This window comes from Pongo abelii, chromosome 5 (genome assembly GCF_028885655.2).
Source record: "Pongo abelii isolate AG06213 chromosome 5, NHGRI_mPonAbe1-v2.0_pri, whole genome shotgun sequence".
Taxonomy (NCBI): Eukaryota; Metazoa; Chordata; class Mammalia; order Primates; family Hominidae; genus Pongo; species Pongo abelii.
In genome coordinates, this window is record NC_071990.2 from 26863388 (window position 1) to 26884434 (window position 21047).

Sequence of the window (21047 nt, forward strand, 5' to 3'; positions counted from 1 at the left end):
AACACAGTCTCAGTCTCAAAGTTAAGATGCTGAGCTCCATGTAGCACTCTAAAATTTGAACTTGACATAAAGATCAGATCTCTTCCTTTACCTACTGGGGCTGTTGAGTCATGACTATTTGGGTAGTTTTCTAGGGAAAACACATACACATGTACACACATGCATGCAGACGTGTGAGCATGTCTATCTGCACATATATCGACACACACACATGCTTGCATACTGTGTACACAATACATGGATACACACACATCCATGCACACACACCCACATGCATTTGCACATACATGTGTACATATCTTTACACACTCACACATGTACACACGTGTATATACACGTATACATACACACATGAATGTGCAGCTACATGTGTACATGCAGGTATATGCATGTATGCATATGCGTATGCATCCGTAAATACACACATACATACACACATACATGCGGTGTACATGCATGTATACATAAACATGTGTGCATGCATGCGTGCATGCATGCATGTATACACATGTATGTGTAGATACCTTTGTGCACATGTGTATGTGCATGTATGCGTACACATGCATACATGTGTACGCATACACACATGCATACATGTGTACGCATACACACATGCATACATGTGTATGCACATACATTTACACATGCATGTGGTGTACACAGACATGTATACATAAACATGTGTGCAATCACGTCTACATACACACATGCACCTGTAGATACATGTGTACATGTTCTGTGTGGAAGACGTGCAAGGGGAGAAGAAAAGACGCACACATAATACCTTTAAGGGTAAACAACCTTTATCCTATGTAAATGGCAATGCAGATAAAATAAGCAAATGATATAGTAAGCAAATTGAAATAATAAGCAGACTGATATAATAAGCAAATTGCAATGGGAAGGAAAAAGACATATATATATATACACACACACCAGACTATGGAGGATTCACCAACAGACCGGGAAGCAACAGCCTGGGCTCCAGAGTTGGCCACCTGTCTGCACACAGAGGAGGAGAAGTCTCATGAAGCTTCAGCGCAGTCTGGAACCCTAGCTCTTTTTGTAATGAGTTGTTTGGCATGAGGCCCAGTCACGAGGGCCCTTTGCAACTGGGCTCAAGGATCACAAAAAGGTCAACTTGTTTTTGTGATTGTCTGTTGTTTTTCAATAACTAATGTATAGGAATAGATTGAAATGGAGATTTCTCTGAAACAGCACTGGATGAACACCTCAATGGGTTCACACAACCTGCTCCAGACAGATTTCCCTCATGCTGTTCTCATGACAATGAGTGAGTTCTCCTGAGATCTGGTTGTTTAAAAGTGTGTAGCACTTCCCCCTTCGCTCTTTCTCTCTGACTCTGCCATGGTAAGGCATGCTTGCTTCTCCTTCACCTTCTGCCATGATTGTTTCTTGAGGCCTCCCAGCCATGCTTCCTATACAGCCTGTGGAACTGTAGGTCAATGAAACCTCTTTTCTTCAAAAATTACCCAGTCTCCAGTAGTTCTTTATAGCAGTGTGACAATGGACTAATACAGGTGCCAACAAGTTCAATCACTGGCACCAAAATATGGGAGATACGGTAGTTAGATGCATGAGAAATGTAAAGGGGAGAAATGGGCAGATTGACTGCCTGAAGTTCCTTCTATATTAGAATTGGCCTGTAGTCCCAGGGCGTTTCAGGGACAACCAGATGTAGGCCTTTCCCACAAAACAGGTGTGGGAATCAGGAGAGAGGGAGCATTGGCATGAGGACAACTCTGAGCCAGTCCCAGTGGGCTATGTGGAAGGATGAACGTAGCTAAGGAAAAAGAAGCAGAAGGAAGCTTTGAGTTTTGCAGTGGCTGGAAAAGCAGTCATAAAGAAGGGGGTACAGGAGAGTACATCATCATCAAGGGAAATGCACATGAGAATCCACAATCATGGATCGTATTAAAAAAATTATTCGTATTCAAACAGCTGAATGGAAAGCATGACACTGACTAATGACAACACCATTTAAAAGTAAGAATTTTATTATTCTCCCCACCACCCCTCCCTGGCTTTAACTCATCTTCCACCACAATTGAAACACAGAAGTCTCAGAACAGGGGTTAACAAATGGTAGAATGTTAGGGTAAGAAAAGAGAGATGAAACATTTTCCCTAGAAAACTACCCAAATAGTCATGACTCAACAGCCCCAGTAGGTAAAGGAAGAGATCTGATCTTTATGTCAAGTTCAAATTTTAGAGTGCTACATGGAGCTCAGCATCTTAACTTTGAGACTGAGACTGTGTTGCCTGGGATGAGGCATAAAACTGTGTATGTCCTCATATGGAGGTAGGGAAAGAATGTATCCTACTGAATAAGATTAAAATGACACTGGGAGACCAAAACATATTTTTCGTATTATTAAATCCCGGAGATTAGCCACATTCATATTACGGAGTTTAGAGAGAACTAACTGATAAACTTATGTGGCTGTCTCTTAATGAGCTTTGTTATTATTATGATTTTTCCCTGTCTGCTTATGCATTATTATGATATCTATATTATGATTTTGTTATGCCAAGTAATGACATCTCAGGGATCTGTGAGGCAGTACCTCATTTGGTATTCTAACCACATTTGACAGGTACAAAAATGTACACACCTTAGTCTATTTTGTGTTGCTAAAAGGAACACCTGAGACTGGGTAATTTATAAAGAAAAAATGGTTTATTTGGCTCACAGTTCTGCAGACCGTACATGAAGCTTGGCACCGGCATCTACATCTGGTGAGGGCCTGGAGACTACTTCCATTCATGGCAGAAGTTGAAAGGGAGCTAGTTTGTGCAGAGGTCACATGGCAAGAGAGGAGGCAAGTTGGGGGAGAGGTGCCAAGCTCTTTTTAACAACCAGCTCTAACAGCTAATAGAGTGAGAACACACTCACCCCAGAAGGAGGGCATTCATCTATTCATGACCAAAATGCCTTCTACTAGGTCCCACCTCTAACATTAGGGATCAAATTTCAGCATGAGGTTTGAAACGGGTATTCGAACCATAGCAGTGCATAATATAAAGAAGCCACTTGGCATTTCCTATTGGGGTGGCCAGACCCAACACCAGGCCGTGGGGGCTACGAAGTCCGGCAGAGTCAAAGGAATGAGACAAGACAAGTTTAAGAGTGCATAAAGTGGGTCCAAGGGGCCAAAGCTAGTGTGGAGGCTGCAAAGGCCCTGAGCTCTGGAAGCCCACACTATCCATTGGTGATCAAACAAAGAAGCAGGTGGTGAGGATGTGGGGGTTGAAAGGAAGCAGCGCATCAAGCGCATGAACTATAGCTGTGACGGTTTAGCATTTCCTTTGCAGCATACAGAACATGTTCTCCTACTTGAGATAATGGGGAGCATGTTCTTCTAGTTTAAGATACAATCGTTTTATGAGCCTGGGAGTGCTAGAAGCAAGGAGCCAGCAAGTCTAGACACATTCCAGAGGCCAGGAGGGGTTTTATACCCTGAGCCCTGGATTCCATCCAAGCCATGAGGGGCTGTATGCCCTGGGCTTAGATTGTGGTGTGGCAGGGCAGCCTTCCGCCCTTTAGCACAGAGTTTGGTGTTCCAAAGGCCACGAAGGGTTTTAGACCCTGGACCCAGGACATGTTCCAAGACTCTTTTACATTATGTCAGACATGCAAGCCCTGCCTCAGCTTTTCTCCCAACATTTCCGATTTCTGAGTATGAGTGCAAATGAGATGTAATTTCTGTTTAGAAATGGCAAATAAAATAAAAAGTATGTATTCTATGAATAAACCATGAATTTCCTGTGCCCCAATTATTCTCATAGAATAATGTCTTGTTCTGGCCTATAGCTCCCACTTGTCTGCTTTCAACAAATTATCACATGAAGACTGTACAAAACCAGAGCAGAAAGCAGATAATCACTGCTCTATTGTCCACAGTTTTCTATTTGCATTGAGGTATATATCTGCAGATGCAAATGTATATATATATATTTTTTTTATCATTTTGGGTCTGTATTTGAGCTTAAATGGAGGTGTGCAGCAAAGTAGAAAGTAGTTGTGTTGCAAAAATTTCCCCTCAAAGATCTAAGCCAAGACCTGAAAAGAGTCTGGAGAGGCTGTAGCACGAAGGAGAGGTTTTTTAAGAGAAGCATATTGGCTTGGAATATGAAAATGGAGAGAAGGGACTTCCCTAAATTAAGAAAGAAACAATTCACCCAAACAAGGAGGAAAAGATGAACATCTCAAGTACCTATGAGCATTTTTACATGCAGACCCCTTACTGACATTGGCCGAGACAGATGACAAGAGATCAACAAGGAGAGAGTTCGTTAGAAAAAGATACTGCTAACATTAGAGAAACACAGCATCAATCACCCATGGCATGGATGCTGTTGAGCTTCCACCTGAAAAACAAACAACAACAACGACAAACCTGGCGGGTAGAAATAGGAACAGCTTTAGCATTACATCCCTCCCTCTTTTTCCTGGGACCTGCATTGGGCCCCATAATCCTGGCATGAACCTAAGTGAATAAGACAGCAAAGGGCTGAAGTTTACCACTACCTTCAGGATTAGGACTCAGAGCCAGGAATTTCTTTAGACTACATAACCAGTCTATGCATATGTGAGGTTTTGGACTGTAGTTCACACTGGCTGCACTTCCTTATGGAAACGGTGACTACTAGATGGAGGATATTAATGAAAGATACCACACATCCATACTAAATGTCATAACAGCAAAAACCATAAGATAGTTACCGACAATGAGTCATGCAATTCAGAGGGAAAAACTAGTATGCTACATTCCTCCATGCTACATTCTTTCAAATAAGAATGAAAGAATCAAGAATGGGCCTTGAAGAATGGAGATGAGGAGAAATAATGGATGTGTGGACCAGGCACTGGAGTGGGAATTCCTAGATAAGGAAAGGTATATGGTCTGTTTAATTAAGGGGCTTTAAAATACTTGTTAAGAAAAAAAAAAGCAAGTAGTGCTTTCCAGTAACAAAGTCTACTGCAAATATGAAGGTGAAAATGTAAACAACTTTGAGCCTGTTATGGTGAAATTTTGTCCCGCCCCACCTGTCATCAAATTCATGTCAAAACTCTAACTCCCAATAGGTGTTCTTATAAGAAAAGATGGAAATACGTGTAGAGAGAGAGACCGTGGGAGAATATAGCAAGAAGGTAAGTGACCATCTGCGAGCTAAGGAGAGAGGCCTCAGGAGAAACCAAAGCTAACAACCCTTCTAGCCTCCAGAACTGAGAAAATTTTCTGTTGGTTAAGCCACTCAGTCTGTGATATTTATTATGGCAGCCCTAGCAAACTAGTACAGAGCGGAAGAGTTACAGTATCAAAATAAAATATTTAGGAAGATACATTTATAAGAATCCGGAAGTTTGAGAGTATAGGAATCGGACCAGACACGACAGTTTGTCCTGTCAGCTCCTGAGGTCAGGGATGGCTCAATTTCCTCTGAATCCTCAAAGCCTTCAGGTAGCACAGTACCTGAAATGGAATGTCTCCTCGAGAATTATGTGGTGGGTCTGGGCACCGCACTTTGAGAACTAATGATTTAAGGTGTTTGTAGGGATGTTAGGGATAAAGGGCCAAGGATGCCTTGGAAATCTAGAACATAAATGCCGGGTACATGGCAGGTGGTGAATTGAAGTTTGTTGAATGGACCAACGAATCTAAAATTCTATAGCTATTTGCTTAACAAATGAGTGTGGTGGTGTGGAGAGGAAAAGGGGAGATTACACGATCCAGAGGGAGAAAGAGCGCAGCACACTTTTTGGAAAACAAAATCTGCTTTCAAGATCTGGTTTTGCCCGTTATCAGCTGTGGATTTAGTTCTGCTGCTCCTCAGTTTCATCAGTAAGATGGGGATAATGATGTATAGATTTATGGCTAAATAAATAAATAAATAAATTGGACTAAATGAAATTATGGGAATAAAATCTTTAATAGGGTTTTTGGAGCATAGAGGTGAAGAAAACATGAAGACTCATCATAAAATCAGTTGGTGATATTTTGAGGGGACTATCTCAGGTGACGCAAGTGGAAATGCAAATTTAAATTAAGACAGGTAAGTGTAAACTGCAGGCATGTTTGGGAGCTTTTCATTCATTCAACTACCATTTAGTGAGAGCCCGCTATTCCAACTAAGGAAACTGTGGACAGTAATTATTGCCTAATATATCTGAGGGGACGAAGATCCAGATCAATAGAAAATGAGGTCAGGCATAATTGTTCAGTACACTATGGCTTCCGACTGTGAGGTTCTTCCGATGGGCTAAAAAGGAGCCTACGCGTGCCTATTGGAAATAATCTTGGAGAACTAGCGACCTTGGGCGAAGAAAACTGAAGTCCCAAAATAACCCGCCTGGGGAAAGAAATTAGGAAATTCCTGTGGAATCTGGCGGGCGGCCGCACTTCGTCGCCCTCTTAGCGCAGTGGGCAGCGCGTCAGTCTCATAATCTGAAGGTCCTGAGTTCGAGCCTCAGAGAGGGCAACTTTTGCAAGGAAAGCTTACTTTCCTGGTACTTGTTACAGCTGTAACCCACATTCCCTTTACAGCTGGGGTATAATTCCTTCTTTTCTGAAATATCAAGCAAGTGGAATCTTGTCGGGCCCAGAGCTTTCCCACAGTAACTGTCTGTGTGGGTGCTCCTTTGACACGCGCTCCCGGCTCCGCGCAGTGGCTGTTTCTGGATGAGTCTGGAGACTCCGCTTGCAGTCCTGTGCTGGCTCCACCTTGGCAGGGGTGGAGCTCAGGAATGTTGAGTGGTCCCGAAAAACCAGGTGGAACACAAGACTTCAAGTCCGGAAAAAAAACCCACATGCCTCAAATAGCCAATAGCGGGGTGAGGGCTGGGGTTAGCAGAATTTGTAACCCGCTCACTTGGGAGGCAGCGGCCTGCAGGGTCCGCGTCCGCATTCTCCGGCTTTGCTCCTTTCTTCCCTCTGGGTGGGCAACAGTCGCTTCCCAGTTGATCACCTCAGAGCTGTACGCCTGGGTGCAGATGTCGAATACATTGATCTTTTTATTTTTATCTGTTTTTATTTTTATGGTACACAGACGACAGGGAATCATTGGGCATCTTTGAAGTATAATAAATCGGATCTGTTTTTCCCCAAATGGTTCCCATGGCAGGGGCTGGCGATACCTTGACCGACATCCAACAGACTGTATGTAGGCGATGAGGAAAAACCAAGGAGCGACGAGGGGCGGGAACTCCGAGCAGGTGCTCAAAGACGAAGAAAATCTGTGCTGGGCTGGGGTGGTCACTTTCTTCTCAGAGACGCAGAGTGCTACACGGCGTGTGGGAGGGTGGGCTCCCGCTCCCTGTTACAGGAGCCGCTTGGAACTGGGGATTCAACCTAGGAAACAAGGAAAGCCGATGACGCGAACCTAGAGAAGCTAATAAGAGAAGCTAGAAGCATGAACGAGAGAATTTTGGGGAACAGATCCGGGCTTGGAGAGGAGATTGCGAAGCGCCAGTCAGCCGAAGGAAGGTTCTGATACCCAGCGGAATTTATAGAAAATGAATTCGGAAAGAGAGAAAGAAGGAGAGTGGTGGGCAGTCTGGCCTTAACGAGGCGTTATATCCGCCTGCCAAGGATCCCATCGTCACTGGTCCTGAATCTATATTTCATCTGTAACGCCAGTCCCGAACAATAGCCTCAGAAATCCTTCAAACTCATGTGCCACACACAGAACCCGAGACAGTTTTTTCTCTTTTGTTATAGAGGCTCCTTGAGATAGAAATGGATATACAAACATGTCTCAGCAGAAAGTACTGAAAAGCAATCCCACCCCATCCATTCTCAGAGCCTAAAATCAAGCTAGTCAGAGGAAGGGATTTACAAAGCAGGACTGCACTGTGGGACAATCCCTGCATTTTGGCTCTCCCTCACATCCTCTTCAAATTGAGCCCAAGCCCCACATTCTGAGGATGATACTCTGGACATGAGGGGGCTCTGAAAAAGGGCTGTTCCCTCCGCAAACTCAGAGTGATGCACACAGCCTGGAGGAAATGAGAAAATTATCACAAGTCTTTCAGATTCACACATGCCGTGTTCCCTTTGTTTTAAGGCCACGAAGGTCAAGTAAGGACCCAAATAACTACCAAACATCTCAGAGAACGCTTTGGGCAAGAGTGCGGAGGCAATCAATTGCCTTGCTCCCATTACAGTTTGTAGTTACTAATTTCACGGAAGAGAGCACGTCACACCTGGGGCAAGACACAGTAGGAACTGCCAGATTAATTAGCACAGACATCCCGGAATGTTCTGCGGCTCTTGTATTTTAAGGAAGTTATGATTACTGACTGACTGTTGATGAGTCAACAGTTGATGAAGAGGAGGTTTTGGGGCTGGCCATTCCAGACTCCATGTTCACACCACGGCACCACCATTCCCTAGGGTGTCTAGACATGTATACTGGCAAAAACCATGTATATAGAGAAAATGATTTATTTATATGTGAGAGCACTTTTAAGTTTAAAACTTTCAATAAAGACTTTTTTTTTTTTTTTTTTTTTTTTGAGAGTGCAGTGGTGCGATGTCGGTTCACTGTAACCTCCACCTTCCAGGTTCAAGCGGTTCTCCTGCCTCAGCCTCCCGAGTAGCTGGGATTACAGGCGTGCACTACCACGCCCAGCTAATTTTGTATTTTTAGTAGAGACGGGGTTTCGCCATCTTGGCCAGGCTGGTCTCAAACTCCTGGCCTCCAGTGATTTTCCCCCACCCCCGCCTCGGCCTCCCACCGAGCCTGGCCTAATAAAGCACTTTTTTAAAGTTTTATCATTTTAATTAAATATTTCAGACTTTAGATAGGACAGGGAATGAGATAATTTTTGTTCGTTTTTCCAGGTTGCTGAACAAAATAATTACCAGAAAGAAATCAACATTTAGCTTTAATTTTTGATGCTACAAGACCCCTCTGGAGACAGTGTTCACGCAGTAACTGGGGAGTGTTGTTGAGGCTCCTGCTTCCTCACCCAGTCCCCTCCAACAATGCTGTTGGTCCATTATGCTTCCCACTGTCCCTAGTCCATCTCATCCATGAATAGGCCATCAGCTCCCCCAGACCAGCAGCGGTGGGCTTTCCTTTGAAATCTGGAGGGTCTGGAGGGCTGCACAAACTTCCCTTGACTTAGTTATCTCAGAGCATTGTGATGGAAAAGAAACATCCCATGCAAGTGGACAACACTAGGTTGTGAACTGGAAGGAAGATTGGAAAGGAGAGATACCCATTACACATTTCACTTTCTTGAACTCAGCAGCAGAGATAAGGATGAAATCAATAGCTTGAGAGAACTAGGAAATTTTAGGGCCGTGTTTGCATGTGTGTATGTACTTGTTAACAAATTGGTAATAGATCATAAATATGATCTAATATTAACTTTTTTTTCTGATTGTCACCCATACAAAAAAAATTTCTCTTAATGGCTGATTATAAATAATAAAGCAAAATCTACAGATTTTTATGTTTTTTAAGACTCTGTTCATCCATAAAAGGTCCCTGGTCTTTCTTTTATGGATATTATTTTTTAAAATTGATAGACATTATTTTTTAGAGAAGTTCTGGGTTTAAAGAAAAATTGATCAGAGTAGATAGAATTTCCATAAACTCCATCACTCTCCCTCTCTTAAAATTTTCCCTATTATTGACATCTTGCATCAGTATGGTACACTTGTTACAACTGGTAAACCAGTAATTATTAATACATTATTGTTAACTGAAGTCCGCAGTTTACATTACAGTTTGCTCTTTGTGTTATACATACTGGTTTTTTTTTTTTTTTTTAACAAATGTATAATGACATATATTTACCATTATAGTATCATAAAGAGTTAATGCCATTAATTGTTGAAGGAACTGGGCCTTTTATCCTTAGAAACACCTCTATGTTGTATTTATTTCATTGTATCTATTTCCTGCCCCTTGACATGTTTCTTAATCTACTCTATTTCTTGTAGACTGGTAGTTACAAGTAGAGGCTCACTTAGATTCAGCTTCAAATCTTTTAACAAGACAATCTGATGGGTGGGTTTGTGCACTTTCCATTGCTTCGCTTTATGAGGTACATAATATCTGGTTCTCCAACTTTTAGTCACCAGTATTAGCACTAATGTGTGGTTCAGCTGCCATTCATAAATACGTGTGTATATAACTCGTATACTTATGTGAATGTATATATTTATGTGTTGATAAATAAAATGATACACAAAAATTAGAAAATAACATTGAAAGAATGAACATAAAAGTAAACAAGAAGAGATTAATTCTCGAATGCACAGTTTAGAAAAGAATCAAAAGTATATCTTCAAACTCCTTAGAATATAATGAAAATGGGGACTTATAATGACATATTTCTAAGGATTCTGTAGAAACTGCTTTCTAATTTTAAAGTATACCTTTTAATACCCAAGTTACAAAACATTAGAATAAATCAGTGCATTAAATATAAGAAGTAAGAAGAAGAAGAAGAGGAGGAGGAGGAGGAGGAGGAGGAGGAGGAGGAGGAGGAGGAGGAGGAGGAGGAGGAGGAGGAGGAGGAGGAGGAGGAGGAGGAGGAGGAGGAGGAGGAGGAGGAGGAGGAGGAGGAGGAGGAGGAGGAGGAGGAGGAGGAGGAGGAGGAGGAGGAGGAGGAGGAGGAGGAAGAAGAAGAAGAAGAAGAAGAAGAAGAAGAAGAAGAAGAAGAAGAAGAAGAAGAAGCATCAGCAGCCCGAAAAAACAAAACAAAACAAAACAAAAAAACAGAAAATAGAATGGTGAAGGAAACACAGGAATTAACTAGAAAATTGCAAAATCTGATTGGTCATTTGAAAAAAAAGTGTAAAATGGTCAGTCAAATGTTAAAAAGTAATAATAATAAGAGGATATGGAGAAAGCACAAAGAAAAACCAAAAACATTAGTGAATGCTATTATTAAGATTTGAGAAATGTGGCAGGATAATGTTTTTAAGTATTGCTCTGTGTTTGATCTCCCTGTTTCCTTATCTGTTCAAGGCAGTAACCGTATTTTACAGAACTTTAACTCTACATTTGGGGATGAAGTGAGTTGAACACAGTGTACATAGACAGCGTTTCGGTACTCAGGAAGCTCCCACTCTAAGGGAGAGAAAAACAAACCAATAACTTAAAGACATACTTTCTGGAGGAGACGATATTTGTGAAGATGTAGTAGGAACTGAGAGATCGTGTGGGCATCACTTCTAGCTGTACTTGTCTAAAGACGGGAAATTTGCATTGAGACCTGAGTAGCTAGAAGTGCCAAACCTGTGGCAGGAGTGGAAAAGAAGGGAGGGTGGAAGCAGGGGCAACAAGACTCTTATATGGGGAGCAGTAAAACACGTGCTCCAGGGAGGGGGCAGGTTCCTCTGATCTTCTCCCAGGTAAGAAGCACCGACGTTGCCAACAGGAGAAAGAACGGGGTATACAAACCAAGAGACATAAACCAGCCAAGGAACTGGAGAATGCGGGCGTCGATCCCGCTACCTCTCGCATGCTAAGCGAGCGCTCTACCGCCTGAGCTAATTCCCCACTGGGGCCACGCCGCACCCCACCTATTTTCCTGGTTATCAGGGGCCTGCCGGTACTTTGGGTCGCCAAACTCCTGGCAGGACAAGATTGAGGGAGGAGCTTCTCAGATACTGCCTTGGGCAAAGTTCTATGAGCCTGAGAGTGTGAAGAATAGGGATTTCCAAAATAGGTCATGAGGGAGACCTCTCTCCCCACTTCCCAATTTCGCCTTCTTCATCTCTCGGAAGTAGAGAGCACGTTCCAGTTGGAGAAGCACCACCCGGAGCTGCCTGGCTTGCGGGCACAGCTATTCCAGCCCACTCTAGAGTTGTGATCCTCACCTGCTCCCCGCAGGCAAGGCCGCCCGGAAGTAGTGGGGCAGCTTCTCCCAGCCCCAGAACTTCACGCCATACGCGCCGCATCTTCAATAGCACTTTCCTCCTGTAGGACTCCGAAAGTGATGGAGAACCTTGGAAGAGTTGAGAAAGAGAAAGCTTGAGAATTTTCATCTCAATCTGTGGATTCATTCCTGAAGCACTTCTTCAGCACCAGGCACAGTGGATGAGGCCAGTGATCCACATAGAAAGTGCCACAACAATAACAAGTAATAGTACTGTGCAATTGTCGTCTAGGCCCTATTTTAGATGCTGTACACATATTAATAGTAATGCAGGTAAAATGCCTAGAAATAGCTTATAATCTTCATTTTTTATATGAAAAATTATGGAAAATTGTCACCACAGAGCTCAGGGATCTCTCAGCCAAAAGGAAAAACAGATGCAGGCTATACAGTGTCTGCTGTGTAGGTGCTTCTCCTGCCATTTCCCTTCCCTGTCACCTTCCTCCCCCTTTCTCTTGCTCCATTGGGCACCACACTTGCCCTTCTTATGCCTGTCTAGTTCTTCAATTCCCAGGCCCACAGAAGAAGCCTTCCCCTGTAGCCCAGGGGAGGCTACATTAGCTCCACTGCCTTGGAGTTGTAGTGGATTCCGAATCTGCTTTCCACCTGTGAAGAATTCTCATTTAAGACAGGAACATAGTCATTTTACTCTGAGTATAACTAGCATCGAGTAGGATTTTTGCCTAATGAAAATTTGCTGAATGGAGAAAGGCTATGCAGATAATTTAGACGCCTCAAAGGAGAGAGTGGCTTCAGATCAGTAAAGACTGAAGAAAGGATTAGAAGCTAGGGTCTAACAAACCCATAGAAATGTTTTTGCCTGGAAAGGAAATGTGGTTGGGGAAGAGTGGAGGGGCACTACTTTCAGAGTGATTAGTGGGTGGAGGCATGGCCTTCATGGAACTGCAGGTGGTTTGGGGCAGCTTCAGGTCCCTCCTTCACGGTCCCAGTTTATTAGGAGTGCACATCCTGAGAATGAAAGAGGCTGCTCCTATGGGACAAAAATTCAACAACATGTTTATTATTTACGACATTCATTTTTGAGGTCATTTATGAATAAGAAAATAAAATAGAAAAACATGTAATCAATAACATTGTCTTTCTATTACGATTAACAAAGGGCAATGCTGAGAAGTCAAATGGTGTCAGAGAGAGATTTGAGTGATGGGAAAGAAAGAAGGATGGAAAGAGGAGCACGTCCCAGGGACCTACAAGAGCTTCCTGGAGTCATCTATCCAAAGACCACTCTCTCCAGCATTCTGAGCTCTGCTTGGGCCAGTTGAGCTAGTCAACATATGTGTTGTTAATACAGAGCCTCATGTAGTTTCTTTAAATAGGGGATAGTGTTGCAATTTCAAAAATACATTTTTTTACATTTTGGCTCATCTTGGAAATTAGAGGAAGACCTAGGTCCCAATTTATTTTGAGCACATTTTTGTCAGAACGAGCTTTCAGAGAGATGAATAGAAGGAATAAAGGTCACTTTTCTTAGTGAGAGTGTATCCGACCACTAGAGTTAATATGCTAGCTCCCACCTTCACTTATACTCTTTCCTTACCTCTCTTACCTACACAGGAGAGAGGTAAGGAAGGAGTATAAGTGCAGGTGGGAACCTGGCCAATTCTCAGGTAATCTGATAGAAGACACGTTTTCATCCTCTACCTGACCATGTGTTGTCAATGTGAATAAAAGCAAAAGGTTGGCACATTCAAGTCTCCTGCTTTTGCCTCCTGACACTATTTCCAGGCTGCTTCTCGTATTTTGTACCCAAAACGCTAAAGTTTCATTTCCCCACGAAAATACATTGTATTAACTTCGAGCTGAAGCCCCAAAACCTATATTGGCGAAACTCGTTTGTGACTAATCGCTTCCTTTTTTGCTTTTGCATGGAATACTATGTATCATTTCCTTAAAAAAAAAAAAAAAAAGATGTACATAACAAGATGACACTGAGTTAAACAAAGAGCGGTAAGTCCGCTGAAAGCATTTACCACATACCATTGGTAGCCTAGGGATTAAAGGAAGCTGGAGAATGCAGGCGTCGATCCTGCTACCCCTTGCATGCTAAGCAAGCGCTCTACCGCTTGAGCTAATTTCCCCACGTCACGTTTATCTTTTCTGCCTGTTTTTATAACCGGGACACAAATATCGTTCCATGTCCCACTTAAGTTTCCAGGTTTTCAAACACCTCCGGGAACTTCCCTACCAAGGCGAAGCCAGGAACGAAGTTTCTGGGAGACAGCCTCAGACCTGGAAGGCAGTGACCATCCTCTGCTTTTTCAATCTGAGTCGGGATCCTGAGAAAGAGAGAAAAGATCTCATTAGGAAAGCTCTAGTTCTAATCTGATTTCACTCTCCCATTAGATGAAAGAGAAGGAAGTAGCGTCCCTAATTAGCAGTTACCTCAAATGCTCTGTTGAATGCATCACTTTTTAAGAACACAAACCTGGAAATAAGCCCAAGTATCTTTTCATCGATTGATCCTTCAAGTAACTTATCTAATATCTGTATTACTAATTGTTTCTCCGTTCAGGGGAGTTGAGATCTGTTGTTACCTATTAATCCTTGATAGGTTTAATTTGCATTTTTGTACTGATGAATGTTGTTGAACATCTTTTAGTGTGCCTATTGGCCATATAAGCATCTTATTCTGTGAAATGCCTGCTCAAGTTTTTTGCCCTTATCCTTACTGAGTGTTTGTATCACTGAGTTCTAAAATGTGTTTTATATTCTCCATAAAAGTCCTTTGTTATATGTGTACCTATAACACATATGTTTTATAACAACTATGTGTGCATATAACATATATTAAATTTCAAGTCTATGTCTTGCCTTTTCATTTTCTTAATATTGTCTTTCAAAGAAACAGCATTTTAATATTTTATGAAATTCAGTGTATCTTTTTTTGTAAGGGCTCATGCTTTTCTGGTCCCTTCTGAAAAAGCTTTGCCTACGTCAAATATGTGCAGACTTCTTTTCTTCTACAAGTTTGATATCTTTAATGTTAAGCTTTACGTATATAAACCATTTTGATTTAATTGTTGTATAGGATGTGAAGTAAGGGTAGGGAATCATTTTTTCCATACTCAGTTGCCTGGGACCATTTGTTTAAAAAACTCATTAAATAACATTTTACCTCTGTCATAAATCAGTTGACCACATACGTTGGTCTATTTCTGGACTATCTATTCTATTCCATCAATCTGTGTAAGTATCCTTGAGACAATACCACATTATTTTGATTACCTTAGCTTTATAATAAGTCTTGACATCACTTGGTGTAAGTCCTCTAACTTTGTTTTTCTTTTCCTAATTATTTAGGTTACTCTAGGTCCTTCAGAATAAGCTTGTCAATTTCTGTAACAACAAACAAACAAACAAACAAACAAACAAAACAAAACAAAACAGAATCTCCTGCTGGGATATTTGTTGGGATTGTAGTAAATCTATAGACCAACTCAGAGGAAAAAAAAATGATATCTTAATAATATTACATTTTTCAATCTGTAAATATGGCAAACAACACCAATTATTCAGGTTTTCCTGAGTCTTTCTCAGCCATCTTTTGTAGATTTCTAGGTACAAGTCTTGTGCACGTTGACAAGTTTATCTCTAAATATTTCATTTGTTTTAAACCTATTGAAAATGGTAATTTAATTTTCCATTTTTGTTGATGCTAGTACATAGAAATACAATTAATTTTTGTATATTGTAATCTGTGACATAGCTGCATTTACTTATAATGCTTATTTTTGTAGATGCATTAGGATTTTTTGTGTATCTGATCATGTTGTTTGCAAATGAATATATTTTTCTTATTCTAAAGTGAGTATGCCATTTATTCTTCATTCATGCGTTCCTTACTTTCTGGCACTAGCTAGGACTTTCAGTAAAATGTAGAAGTAGTAAGAACAGATATTTTGCACTTTTCTCCAATATTAAAGGGTACATATTTATTCTTCCACTATTAACTATGTTGCTAGTTGTAGGAATTTCTTAAATGCCCATTATTCATCTGAGGAATTTTCCTTCTATTCTTAGTTTACTGAGATATTTTTTAAACACCACGAACGAATGGCAAATTTGGTCCAATATTTCTTCTGCATCTAGTGAGATGATTACATGTATTTTTTGTTTTGTTAATGTGGTATATTACATTTACTTGACTTTTCAATGCTTAACTAATTTTTTATTCCCGAGGCAATCTCCCCTAACTCGTGGTGCATTATGCTTTATAGATAATGCTGGATTCAATTTGTTAATATTTTAATTCAGTATCTGTTGGTAAATGTGTCAGAGAAGGGTCTCCAAGTGTGGGACGCGCCGCTTTCACAGCTCAAAGAAATATGGTGAGCACAGTGCTCTCTTCTAAGTGACGGGAGCTTTGAGATGCAACAGTGAGTCTTTACTTTGGAGGAAATGTCTCAGAATTTCACAGATCCTAAAAACTTTCATTCACGAACCAGGTCGATGAATGGTTTCTGTGTTTCTCTCCCACCCTCTGGAGCAGGCGGGGCTTAACAAAATCTATAACTTACTTGACACTTTCTTGCTCATTGAAGATTTAAATGATACTATCAATACAGTGTACTAATGTTTTGCTGATAGTCTAGACAGTTCAATTCTCTTTGGAGTAGATTATGAAAAATCAGGGGACTTGATATACCTCTGGAGTAAGAACATAAATGCATACTTTTGTCTATTCCATGTGAATATGAACTGTTTCTGTTCTTTCTTCCTGATAGCAATAGAAAAAAAATGCATCCCCCAAATCAAAGACTGCATGCCAAAGACCATGCAATTTTTGCTTCTATGTTCATATTGTTTATAACATGATTAATTTATTAACTTTACATTCCAATTCTATTTTCTTATGTATTCAAGTAAAAAGTGTTAATTATGAGAAATTCTGCACTATGGCACTGCTAATATTGCAAACTATATCCCAGACTTCGTTTTACCGACAGAAGAAAAAATACCCTCATCAATTTGTCATGTCTTCGGAAGAAGGGACATGGGTTTGTAGTGGAATTCATGACTTTTTCTGCCTGAATATTAATTAGCAGAAGCATGTTCCATTTCTTTATATAGACCCACTCTGAGAACCAAGGTGAACTGAGTGAAAAAGATACTTGCCTTTATATTTCTCTTATCGAACTAACCATTCTTGAATCTACCTTTATCACTTTTCTCCCAGGACCTCTTAGTGGAAGAAACTGTGAAAATGGCTGGTGTCACTTCAGACTCAAAAGGAAAAGTGGCACATCATGTTCAGAATCCGATTAAATAGAGTATCAGTAATTATTACCTCTGCTTAAAGGATTCAGAGCTGAGTTTGTTCAGCTACCCTGCCCTGACTAATGGCATCATGCAGGTGTACTTAGAAGTAAATTTAAAACTCTTCCTTACGTTAGGATCACAGATCTCCTAGGGTAATTGCAGGAGTGATTGGGAAAGAGCAGTCTACTCTGAGGAGGTCAGATGGAGACCAAGTGAATCCTGTAGAATAGAAGTAGTGTCATATGACAAAAATGCAAATCCAACACTACTACGTCTTGGATTTCTTCTTTGTTTCCTTGATTAATTTTCTTGCTTCACTCCAAAAATCATAGCATAGAGCAAATTATTGTTCTACTTATTGCTTTCCACTTTACTCATCTTTCATCTGGTGTCTGTGTGATTATGTCTCCATTAGAGACTGAGACCTGTTACTACCTATTACATCCCTTCATTCCAGGATGTGGAACTAATTAGATAAGTTTCAGATCGTTGAATTTAGTGGTTATTTTAGAGGTAATTAGATAGTTAAATTTAACACTTTTAGTTCCACATAATGATGGAGTGCAAATATCTATTTATTTATAAATATCCATAGGCAGAGATCGGAATCAACATTTAGAAGACCCACTCCCTCAAAAAAAAGACGACCAAGAAAACAAACTGATTCTACTACCTTGGATTTATTAAACTTGCTGAGCAAAGAGCCCCACCTCTATGGAGCCCCAGTACCGACTAAAACAAGGGTGAGTCAGAGACCAGAATTTAAAGGGTTTGGGGACTGGAGCTACTCATAGGACAGTTTTAGGGGGAAAGTTAGTAAGGTCCTTCTCAGGAGGGACTGGACAGAATTTCTTTTCTTTTTTTTTTTTTTTTTTTGAGACGGAGTCCCGGCTGGAGTGCAGTGGCGCGATCTCGGCTCACTGCAAGCTCCGCCTCCCGGGTTCACGCCATTCTCCTGCCTCAGCCTCCCGAGTAGCTGGGACTACAGGCGCCCGCCACCACGCCCGGCTAATTTTTTTTGTATTTTTAGTAGAGACGGAGTTTCACCGTGTTAGCCAGGATGGTCTCGATCTCCTGACCTTGTGATCCGCCCGCCTCGGCCTCCGAAAGTGCTGGGATTACAGACGTGAGCCACCGCGCACGGCCAGAATTTCTAAACTAGGCGAATCATAGGTTTATTCAGTGGAACTTAGCTGCTGGAACATGAAGATCTGCGCAGAGTTGCTGGATCCGTTTGGCTTTGGTCTTATCTTGGATCATCGGGTCTGAGTAAGCTGGTGTTAAAACAATTTGAGCTTAGTGTGGCATGGCAGGGTTTGTAGACTTGTCCTGTGCTGTAAGTCACAGGGCTTTTGCAACTTCTCTGTTTGTTCATTTCTCAATTTGCCCTCTTTCCTCTCCAACAGGACTGCCCAAGAGATCAACTTACAGTATAGCTACTGGAACCTAGCTCTGAAAAGGCCCTCTGCAAATCTAGAACACTTGTTTTCTTTCCAAATAAGAAAGTTGACGAGCAAAACGACGTGTCTAACGTCACACATTGAGCTAAAGACAGATGGGATCTGACATGCGTTTGTCAGTAACAGTGCTAGCACAAATACAACTCTTGTTAAAATCGTAGGGATTTTATGTCGTGAGACACTCAGGACTCAGCTGATGTCGGTGTTCAGTTGTGCGTGGTTTTGGATTTGCGCCTCGCCCTTGGGCAAGTGCAGAATCCTGGGGTTATACAAAGCGCATCACAGTTAACCCCTTTGTCCCAGTCCGCAGAATGAGAGCTCAGAGCCCGGCCATGGGAGGCTCGGTTATATAGGCAGGAAAATCAAGGAACCCAGGTATGAGCAGGGGCGTTTGTGGCGCGGAGAGAGCTCCTATCCCTGCCGTCCATCTACGTCTCAGGCTTGGCCCCCTGGCGTGCAGAAAACCGCATCTCCCGAAATCCCAGAAAGTAAACGTCGCCCAGGTACGTGCTCTCTTGTCATTCTCCGGGATGTAAAAGACTCAGGGTCTCTTCACGGATCACTGAAACCGCCTCCTCCGAGGCCTCCAGGGTGACTAAAGAGAGGGTGGGTGTTCTGTGTTCTCCCGCCGGTGTGTCCCTCTTCACGTGCAGCCGCTTGTGTCAGTGCCCACTAGGGTCTCGGGAGTTTTTATAGGCACAGGATGGGGGCGTGGCGGGCCAGGGTGGTCTTGGGAAATGCAACATTTCGGCGCGGAGGAAGGAGTGCGCGTCCTCACCTAGGTCCGTGGGCACAGGCCCGGGGGTGGAGCCTTGCTCCCCTCCCCTATGAATACCGCGGTTAGTGCTCTGCTTTATGGCCGCGGCAATCTCAGACACTTCCGGAGCGTGTTTTTTTCTTGTTCCTTTCGCTCCCGTTTTCGGGCTCCAGCTTTCAAACCAGACAAAAGATGTGTGTTTTTCCCCGATTGTCTCCCAGCCTTCTTTCCTTTTCGCCTCTACTGAAGGCTGTGTCCACAATTAAGCTCTCGGGAGGAGGAGGCCTCCAGCTGCCTCAAGGAAGGGCATTTCTCGCAGTGCAAAGTGCGGAAGAGGGGAGCCATACCGAGTGAAGTATTAACCGGAGTCGGTTTGCACAGAGGCGGCAATGGATAGAATTTCAGAAATGAGGCGGAAAGACAGGCCAGCCCCGCGAAAGATGGATTAGAGAGAGGTGAGAATCTAGTTCAAAAGCCGGGAGAAGGAACAGGACATTAGCACAATAGTCTAGGCAGAGAGGTGGACCATCTGTAATACGGCAAGGGGGTTGGTTGAGACTTCCTTTATTCAGTTATTCGAAACGTATCTATTGAGCTATTTATTAGTCCCTGGGTACTGTGGGTGTTCTGCGTATTCAACCACCTTGTCGACGCTACAGGATGCGGCCCCATTACCCAGGACCCAAAGAACTTCCAAAAATGAATCCCGAGGAACAGCTGTTTCTCTACTGGAGAAGTGGGCAGCCAGGCGGAAACACGCAGGGAAATAGTTCTCTTTGGGACAGAAGGCATCAACCTCGTAAGACCCAGCGATCAGCAGAGCTCCCGGAGAGTGTTTCTTAAGCTAAAGGTCACGAGTCGGGCTTCAAAGTTGTCTTGTCGTGCGTAAAATACCAATGGACTTATACCTGTTTCATCGAGAAGAAATACAATGCGAACACGAAGACTGTAATGGAACGTATTTCTCTAAAGTGTCCTTTTCACATAGAAATATGAGAGTGTTTTCCTGAGTTTGCTAAAAATGGGGTGGGGTAGGGATCAAATACTCACTTTTGGGAAACATGGGCGAATACAGTGGGAATCGTGCTAGAAGTTACGAGCAGAGGAGCCTGGGTGGGGACTTATACTGGCCTTGACGGCCCGTGGAAAGGAACTGGCGGTAATTCCTTCCGTTTTCCGTCAATTTCTTCACGGGTCGCTCAGAAGCTACCGAAGCAAAGTAGAAAGGAGTGATAGGGACAGGCCACAGTACCGGCGGACGGTGATGGCGTTGCGTTTAAAAGGGTGGTCACTAAAACCCCTTGTCATGAAACACTGAAGCAGGTGACATTTGAACTTTCCTTCCGCAGCGTTGTATTTTAACCGAAATTTCAGGGTTAGAAGAAATTTGCCGAGGAACCTAAAGAAGTTAGCAAAGATCGTAGGTTCTTTCCAGCTCCGAGAACTTCAGAAAAGTTTCTTTGGTGATTGGAATAACGTTCGCCTTTAAACTTCTCAAGAGGGGTAGGGCCCCCTGCTGCCGGCGGGGCCGGTTAGCTCAGTTGGTTAGAGCGTGGTGCTAATAACGCCAAGGTCGCGGGTTCGATCCCCGTACGGGCCACGGGCTCCTCTAACGTTTATTTCACAA

General features: G+C 42.4%; 1 long non-coding RNA gene and 3 other non-coding genes across 4 annotated transcripts; 2 read left to right on the forward strand and 2 right to left on the reverse strand.

The window, feature by feature from the left end:
• The first annotated feature begins 6431 nt into the window (after positions 1–6431).
• Positions 6432–6504, forward strand: TRNAM-CAU (transfer RNA methionine (anticodon CAU)). The gene has a single exon. It is a non-coding gene; the product is annotated as a tRNA-Met (tRNA).
• Positions 6505–8898: 2394 nt separating this feature from the next.
• On the reverse strand, positions 8899–20962 carry LOC129060160 (uncharacterized). The gene is made up of 4 exons (XR_008526631.1): positions 20471–20962; positions 14130–14220; positions 11865–11992; positions 8899–9218 (listed from the first exon to the last, which is right to left on the reverse strand). It is a non-coding gene; the product is annotated as an uncharacterized LOC129060160 (long non-coding RNA).
• Positions 11472–11544, reverse strand: TRNAA-AGC (transfer RNA alanine (anticodon AGC)). Its single transcript has one exon. It is a non-coding gene; the product is annotated as a tRNA-Ala (tRNA).
• TRNAI-AAU (transfer RNA isoleucine (anticodon AAU)) lies at positions 20947–21020 on the forward strand. The gene has a single exon. It is a non-coding gene; the product is annotated as a tRNA-Ile (tRNA).
• Positions 21021–21047: the final 27 nt, after the last annotated feature.